We start from the raw sequence: 9064 nt of genomic DNA, 5'->3' as shown, positions 1-9064 counted from the left end.
GAGAGGCTTAGAGAAGTAAAGTGACTCGCCCAGGGTCACCCAAAACACAAGTGGCGGAGCCGGGATGAGAAACCAGGCCCTTCTGACCCCCAGCCCCAGGCTCTAGCCACTCATTCATTCATTCATTCATTCAGTCATATTTATTGAGCGCTTACTGTGTGCAGAGCACTGGACTAAGCGCTTGGGAAGTACAAGTCGGCCACAAATAGAGACGGTCCCTACCCCACAACGGGCTCACGCTGCTTCTCTAAACACTCGGTCCTTCCGAAGTGTTCAGCACCAGTGATGCCGTGTGGTTTGTGTTGGGCTGTTAGTCCGCGCTAAACGCTGTACTTGGCGCTGGGGGACCTAGAAGATCATCAAATCAGACCCCATCCCTGTCCCCCGGGGGGGTTCCAAGGAGAGGGATTGCCTGTAGTTTGCCCTCAACATTCCCATTCTAATCAGTCCCTCCTCGGATCCGTTTCAAGAGCAGAAACGCCAGCAGTATTCACCCCAACACCCACCTCGGAGGCGAGGATCCTTATTCGTTACGGTCTTTGTTCAGCGCCCGAGGCTGCGGAACGAGATTGAGGGATCGGTTCGGCGCTTACTATGTGCCAAACACTGTACTAAGCGCTGGGGTAGATCCAAGATAGTCAGGTCCCACGTGGGGCTCACAGTCTTAAGGAGGAGGGAGGACGGGGACGGAATCCCCATTTGGCAGCCAAGTGACCCGCCCCAGGTCACACAGCAGACAAGCACTTAGAACAGTGCTTTGCACATAGCGCTTAACAAATTATTATTTTATAATAATATCATTACTATAAATTATATTTATTAAATTAATAATTAATTTATAAAATAAATTAATTTATTAACAAAGTAATAGAATTGATTAATTTATAAAATCAATTTATTAAATTCATTTATTAATTTATTAAATTTGTTGATTTATAAAATAAATCGATTTATAAAATAAGCTAATTTATTTAATAATTAATTTATTAAATTATAATTAATTAATTTATAAAATAAATTAATTTATTGACAAATTAATAGAATTGAATAATTTATAAAATTGATTTATTGAATTTATTTATTAATTTATCAAATTTGTTGATTTATAAAATAAATTGACTTATAAAATAAGCTAATTTATTTAATAATTATTTTATTAAATTATAATTAATTAATTTATAAAATAAATTAATTTATTGACAGATTAATAGAATTGATTAATCTATAAAATTGATTTATTAAATGTATTTATTAATTTATTAAATTTGTTGATTTATAAAATAAATTGATTTATAAAATAAGCTAACTTATTTAATAGTTAATTTATTAAATTATAATTATAAATTATAAATTAATATAATTTATAATAACGATGATGGCATTTATTAAGTGCTTACTATGTGCAAAGCACAGTTCTAAGCCCTGGGGAGGTTACCAGGTGATCAGGTTGTCCCACTGGGGGCTCACATTTAATCCCCATTTTCCAGATGAGGTGACTGAGGCCCAGAGAAGTGAAGTGACTTGCCCAAAGTCACACAGCTGACAAGTGGCGGAGCCGGGATTTGAACCCATGACCTCCGACTCCAAAGCCCGGGCTCTTTCCACTGAGCCACGCTGCTTCTCTCCAACGAATGCCATCATCATCATCATCATCATCATCATCATCATCATCATCATCATCATCATCATTATTATTATTATTATTATTATTATTATTATTATTATGCGGCAGATCGGGAAGTAGAACCCGAATCCTTGGACTTCCAGGCCCGGGCTCATTTGGCTAGCATCATCATCATCATCATCATCAATCGTATTTATTGAGCGCTTACTGTGTGCAGAGCACTGTACTAAGCGCTTGGGAAGTACAAATTGGCAGCAGCGCGGTCTAGGAGGAAGAACCCGGAAGGTCCTGAGTTCTAATCCCGGCTCCGCCACCCGTCTGCTGTGCGTCCTGGGGCAGGTCACTTCTCTGGGCCTCAGTTCCCTCATCTGTAAAAGGGGATGAAGGCCGTGAGCCCCATGCGGGACAGGGACCGTGTCCAACCCGATTAGCCTGTATTAGAAAGCGCCTGGGACGTAGTAAGTGCTTAAGAAATACGCTCACCCTGTGTGAAGCACTGCGTTCGGGTGGGTAAAAGATGGTCAGGTGGGACACCATCCCCGTCCCCCAGGGGATTCGGGGGCCGAGTTAACTCTTCCCACCGACGGTAGGGAAAGTTCAAATGCCTCCCCCGTCCCTCTAGACACAGAAACCTGGGCAAATCCCAGGTTTTCTAGGCACAGAAACCTGGGAAAAGCCCAGGGCATCTGGAATGGAGGGGAGTTTGTTCTCAGTGTGTAAAATTTATGGCTTCTTCCAGCTGGGAGGGGAGCCTTCCTCCGCCGCTCCTTTCCTCCCCCTCCGCCCCCAATTTCTGGCGGTTTATTTGGCTCTGAAAGGCCCGCACCTGTTAGCTCTGTAGGAGCTGCTAGAGAAAATGAGCCGAACTATAACTCAGCAGCCCCTCCGACATCAGGGGTAGCAGCAGACCCCCCCTGCCCGCCTCCCTTCCCCTTCCCGCAGGAGAAAAACCCAAAAAGACGCGCCCACATTTTGTGGAGAAGCGGCCTGGCCGTAATTCCGATCTAATCCCGGCTCCACCGCTTGTCATCATCAATCGTATTTATCGAGCGCTTACTGTGTGCAGAGCACTGGACGAAGCGCTTGGGAAGTACAAATTGGCAACATAGACAGTCCCTAAAAGTGTGTGACTTTGGGCAAGGCACTTCACTTCTCTGGGCCTCAGTTCCCTCGTCTGTAAAATGGGGATTAAGACTCCGAGCCCCGCGTGGGACAATCTGATAACCTTGTATCTAGCCCAGCGCTTACAACAGTGCCAAATCCCCCGATTATAATTGGCATAACCATGAAAAAAATTATAACAAATGCATGGGCTGTGACCTCGGCACATAGCGCTCAACAACAACAACAAAAAATCAAAAACCATCTTCCCCGTTCCCAGCCCCAAAGCATTTAGGTGAGAAGCAGCGTGGCTCAGTGGGAAGAGCCTGGGCTTCGGAGGCAGAGGTCATGGGTTCAAATCCCGGCTCCGCCACTTGTCAGCTTGTGTGACTTTGGGCAAGTCACTTCACTTCTCTGAGCCTCAATTCCCTCATCTGTAAAATGGGGATTAAGACCATGAGCCCCACGTGGGCCAACCTGATCATCTTGTATCTCCCCCAGTGATTAGAACAGTGCTTTGCACATAGTAAGCGCTTAATAAATGCCATCATTATTATTATTATTAGGTAAATATCAGTCATTTTATTTATTTTTATTTCTGTCTACAATTCCCCACCCACAGGCTCGCAGTCTAGGACAGTCTATAATCCCCCCGCCCCCTAGACTGTGAGCTTGTGGGTGGGGAATGTCACTCTGTATTGTTGTACTGTACTTTCCCAAGTGTTTAGTACAGTGCTCTGCACTCAGTAAGCGCTCAATAAATGGGATCGACCGAATGGATAGAACCTGGGCGTGGGAGTCAAAAGGATCTGGGTTCTCATCCCTGCTCTGCCACTTGTCTGCTGGGTGACCCCGGGCAAGTTGCTTCACTTCTCTGGGCCTCAGTGACCTCATCTGGAAAATGGGGAATAAGACTGGGACTGTGTCCGACCTGATTAGCTGGTGTCTACCCCAGCGCTTAAGTGTGCCGGGCTCGGCGGGGTGCCCCGCTTGACTGTTATTGGTGTTTAAGTCATGGTGATGATAGCACTTATTAAGCGCTTACTCTGTGCAAAGCACTGTTCTAAGCGCTGGGGAGGATACAAGGCGATCAGGTCGTCCCACGGGGGGGCTCCCAGTCTTCATCCCCATTTGACAGGTGAAGGAACTGAGGCCCAGAGAAGTGGAGTGACTTGCCCAAAGTCACACAGCTGACAAGTGGCGGAGCCAGGATTTGAACCCATGACCTCTGACTCCAAAGCCCGGGCTCTTTCCACTGAGCCACGCTGCTTTTAGACTGTGAGCCCACTGTTGGGTAGGGACTGTCTCTATACGTTGCCAACTTGTACTTCCCAAGCGCTTAGTACACAGTAAGCGCTCAATAAATACGATTGATTGATTAATACAGTACCTGGCCCATAGTTAGCGCTGAACAATTGCCATTATTATTATTTTTCTTGACGCGTGTTTAAGTGGAGAGCGCTCGGGTCTAGTCCCTGCTCCACGTGGGGCTCACAGTCTTAATCCCCACTTTCCAGATGAGGTCACTGAGACCCAGAGAAGTGAAGTGACTTGCCCGAGGTCACACAGCAGACAAGCGGCAGAGGCGGGATGAGAACCCAGGACCTCTGACTCCCGAGCCCAGGTTCCCGCCGCTAAGGAAGGCCGCCGTGGGCTGCCATCAGAGGTCTTCGGAGGGACAGACTGAAAGGTTTAGGGAAGGCAGAGCACACGAGGAAGGGAGGTGAGCATGCTGAGAAGCAGTGTGGCTCAGTGGAAAGAGCCCGGGCTTTGGAGTCGGGGGTCATGGGTGCAAATCCCGGCCCTGCCAATTGTCAGCTGGGTGACTTCGGGCAAGTCATTTCTCTGGGCCTCAGTTCCCTCATCTGTCAAATGGGGATGAAGACTGTGAGCCCCCCTCCTTGGGACAACCTGATCACCTTGTAACCTCCCCAGCGCTTAGAACAGTGCCTTGCACATGGTAAGCGCTTTAATAAACGCCATCGTTATTATTATTATCTGCAAAAAGCCTCGAGCTCTCCGAAAGCCAAATGGCAGAGGTTGGGCACAGCCCCCGGCGCGAGAGGAAGAGCAGCTGGGCCGTCCCCCCCTTTCCCAAGTGGCCGATAGGGCCCAGAGAGATCCAGCGACCTACCCAAGGTCACACAGCAGGCCAGTAGTTGAGCGGACCCTAGAAGCCAGGGCTCCTGAGGGTCCATCCCCTGCCCCTTCTGCTCCTCCTCGCTGCCGCTCCAGAGGGGCCAGGCCGGGGAGGAGCTGATGTGGGCAAGTCCTGCCTCGCACTCGCCCCAAGCCGGGGCCGCCCAGCTGCCGTGGCCTGCCTTTCAAGGGCAGACGCCAAGGCGTCCAAACAATACCGGCTGCTCGCCGGCTCTTCACCAGAGCCCCAGCTCGCTTTCCCCGAGTCAATCAATCAATCAATCAATCAATCAATCGTATTTATTGAGCGCTTACTATGTGCAGAGCACTGTACTAAGCGCTTGGGAAGTACAAATTGGCATCACATAGAGACGGTCCCTACCCAACAGTGGGCTCACAGTCTAAAAGGGGGAGACAGAGAACAGAACCAAACATACCAACAAAATAAAATAAGTAGGATAGAAATGTACAAGTAAAATAAATAAATAAATAAATAAATAGAGTAATAAATATGTACAACCATATATACATATATACAGGTGCTGTGGGGAAGGGAAGGAGGTAAGACGGGGGGATGGAGAGGGGGACGAGGGGGAGAGGAGTCCTTGGCCCCGGGCCCGTGGGAGGGCGCGGGGGGCAACAGCTGCCGCCCCGGTGCCCGCCGGGCCTCCCGCCACTTCACATCCGCGTCCTGGGCAACTTGTACTTCCCAAGCACTTAGTCCAGTGCTCTGCACACAGTAAGCGCTCAATAAATACGACTGAATGAATGAATGAATGAATGGGCACCAGGACGGGGATCGGCTTTGGGGAGCCAGAAGCCTCATACCTGTGGTCCTGGGGCTTCGCATCTGCCTGGGGTTTGTTATTAACAACAACAACAATAACAATTCACTGCTTATTGGTGTATTGTCCTCTCCCAACTGTTAGTACAGTGCTCTGCACACTTAGCTGTGTGACTTTGGGCAAGTCACTTCACTTACCTGGGCCTCAGTGACCTCATCGGTAAAATGGGGATGAAGACTGTGAGCCCCCACGTGGGACAACCTGATTACCTTGTAACCTCCCCAGCGCTTAGAACAGTGCTTTGCACATAGTAAGCGCTTAATAAATGCCATTATTATTATATTATTGATAAATACGATTAAGTGAATGAATGATGATGATGGTATCCGTTGATCGCTTTCTATGTGCCGACCGCCATTCTGAGCGCCGGGGTACATACAAGCTAAACAGGTCGGGGGCAGTCCCTGTCCCACAAAGGGCTAACGGTCTTTATCTCCATTTTACAGGGGAGGGAACTGAGGCACAGAGATGGGCAGTGGCTTGCCCCAGGTCACACAGCAGACAGGCCTGGGCTCTATCCACTAGGTCACACTGCTTCCCACGCTGTTTCCGAAACCTCAACGACAACAGTACAAGCCGTAACAAGAACGAGGAGGGTATTTGTTAAGCGCTCACTCTGTATGTTGCCAACTTGTACTTCCCAAGCGCTTAGTCCAGTGCTCTGCACACAGTAAGCGCTCAATAATACGATTGATTTATTTAGGTCCTATTCTAAGCGCCGGGGTAGATCCAAGCAGGTTGGACCCAATCCCTGTCCAGTGAGAGGACAGGGATCGAATCCCCATCTTACAGATGAGGAAACTGAGGGTCCAACAAGGGCATTGCTGGATTGCCCTCTCCCGAGCGCTTAGTGCTCAGCACACAGTGCGAGCTCGATAAATACAACTGAACGGACAAGGCCGAGGTGGGATGAGAAGAACCCAGGTCCACTGCCGCCCAGGGCAGGGCCGTCTCCACTAAGCCACGCTGCTTCGACTTGGCACTGAACACTTGACAGCGCAATAATAACTTGTATTAATGACTAATATGAATAGTATTAATGACTAATATGAATAAATTTAAGCAGTTCGGCTGGAGCTACTGGTTTCTTGCCACTCCCAACAGGTACATTCCTTTCAGCCTCTCTTTGCATTGAAAAATGGTGTGGCTCGGTGGAAAGACATTCATTCATTCATTCATTCGTATTTATTGAGCGCCTACTGTGTGCAGAGCACTGGACTAAGCGCTTGGGAAGTACAAGTTGGCAACGTGTCAATCAATCGTATTTATTGAGCGCTTACTGTGTGCAGAGCACTGGACTAAGCGCTCGGGAAGTGCAAGTTGGCAACATAGAGAGACGGTCCCTACCCGACAGTGGGCTCACAGTCCAGAAGCGCTTAACAAATGCCATCATCATTATTATCATCATCATCAATCGTATTTATTGAGCGCTTACTATGTGCAGAGCACTGTACTATTATATTATTATTACTATGTATACTATGTATTATTATGATTGATGATGATGGTTATTTACCGCTGTTTATTATTATGATGATGTTTTCTTTTGTTGTCTGTCTCCCCCTTCTAGACTGTGAGCCCACTGTTGGGTAGGGACCATCTCTAGATGTTGCCAACTTGCACTTCCCAAGCGCTTAGTACAGTGCTCTGCACACAGTAAGCGCTCAATACCATTGAATGAATGAATGAATGAAGGGGAGTCAGAGGACCCGGGTTCTAATCCCCGCCCTGCCCCTTGTCTGCTGTGTGACCTTAGGCCTGTCACTTCACTTCTCTGGGCCTCAGTTCCGTCATCTGGAAAACGGTGTTTCAGTACCTCTTATATTCCTTTGTGCCTCTCCCTCTTTGCATCGAAAAGCAGGGCGGCTCAGTGGAAAGAGCCCGGGCTTGGGAGTCAGAGGTTGTGGGTTCCAATCCCGGCTCCGCCACTGGTCAGCTGGGTGACTTTGGGCAGGTCACTTAATGTCTCTGGGCTTCAGTTCCCTCATCTGTAAAATGGGAATTAAGACTGGGAGCCCCAAGCGGGACAACCTGATGACCTCGGATCCACCCCAGCACTTAGAACAGCGCTTGGCGCATAGAAAGCACTTAACAAATATTATTAGTAATAGCATTCTCCCTCCTCCTTAGATTGTGAGCCCATGTCGGGCAGGGACTGGGTCCGACCTGATTAACTTGTATCATCAATCATCAATCGTATTTATTGAGCGCTTACTGTGTGCAGAGCACTGTACTAAGCGCTTGGGAAGTACAAGTTGGCAACATATACAGTCCCTACCCAACAGTGGGCTCACAGTCTAAAAGTATCTACCCTAGCGCTTAGAACTACTTAACAAACACCCCAAAAATTTTTAAAAGGAAACTCATTCATGTCCTAAGAAAGACCCTCTCCCTTCTGAGTCCTGCCACCAGACAGTGCAGTGAAGAAATAAATGGGAGGCAAAAACTGGAATGACACCAACATCTAAAATAAAAATTTAATAAAGCCTAGGACAGAGCCTTAACACATAAATTAATTATCGGGGGGGGGGGGGGTTGTTTACAGCCAGTAAGGTTTCCAGGTTACCCTATCAATCAGTTTACACCCGAGCAAACTGCAAGTTCAGTGTTTTATATACAGTGCAATATTTCCAGAGGTTGAAACCCAATTTAAAAAAAAAAAAACGCTTCCAAAAAGGAAATTTAGGTCAGAGTAGTTATGAGAGTAGCAACCGCTTTCTGGAAATGAAAACGAAGGTGGGAAAGGAATTTTGGAGCTGCAAGCGTGGGGAGGCCCAGCCTTGTAGGTGAATAAGCAAACACGCATGCATGCATGCATGCATGCATGCAGAGAGAGAGAGAGAGAGGGGTGGGGGGGAGGGGGGGGGAGAGAGAGAGAGAGAGAGAGAGAGAGAGAGAGAGAGAGAGAGAGAGAGAGAGAAAGAAAGAAAGAAAGAAAGAAAGAAAGAAAGAAAGAAAGAAAGAAAAAGAAAGAAAGAAAGAAAGAAGGAAAGAAAGAAGGAAAGAAAGAAAGAAGGAAAGAAAGAAAGAAGGAAAGAAAGAAAGAGAAAGAAAGAAAGAAAGAAAGAAAAAGAAAGAAAGGAAAGAAAGAAAGAAAGGAAAGAAAGAAAGAAAGAAAGAAAGAAGGAAAGAAAGAAAGAAGGAAAGAAAGAAGGAAGGAAAGAAAGAAGGAAGGAAAGAAAGAAAGAGAAAGAAAGAAAGAAAGAAAAAGAAAGAAAGGAAAGAAAGAAAGAAAGGAAAGAAAGAAAGAAAGAAAGAAAGAAAGAAAGAAAGAAAGAAAGAAAGAAAGAAAGAAAGAAAGAAAGAAAGAAGGAAAGAAAGAAAGAAGGAAAGAAAGAAGGAAGGAAAGAAAGAA

The sequence above is a fragment of the Tachyglossus aculeatus genome, chromosome 21, assembly GCF_015852505.1.
Source record: "Tachyglossus aculeatus isolate mTacAcu1 chromosome 21, mTacAcu1.pri, whole genome shotgun sequence".
NCBI classification, from domain to species: domain Eukaryota; kingdom Metazoa; phylum Chordata; class Mammalia; order Monotremata; family Tachyglossidae; genus Tachyglossus; species Tachyglossus aculeatus.
The sequence above is the reverse complement of the archived record's forward strand: the minus strand, read 5'-3'. Positions refer to the sequence as shown.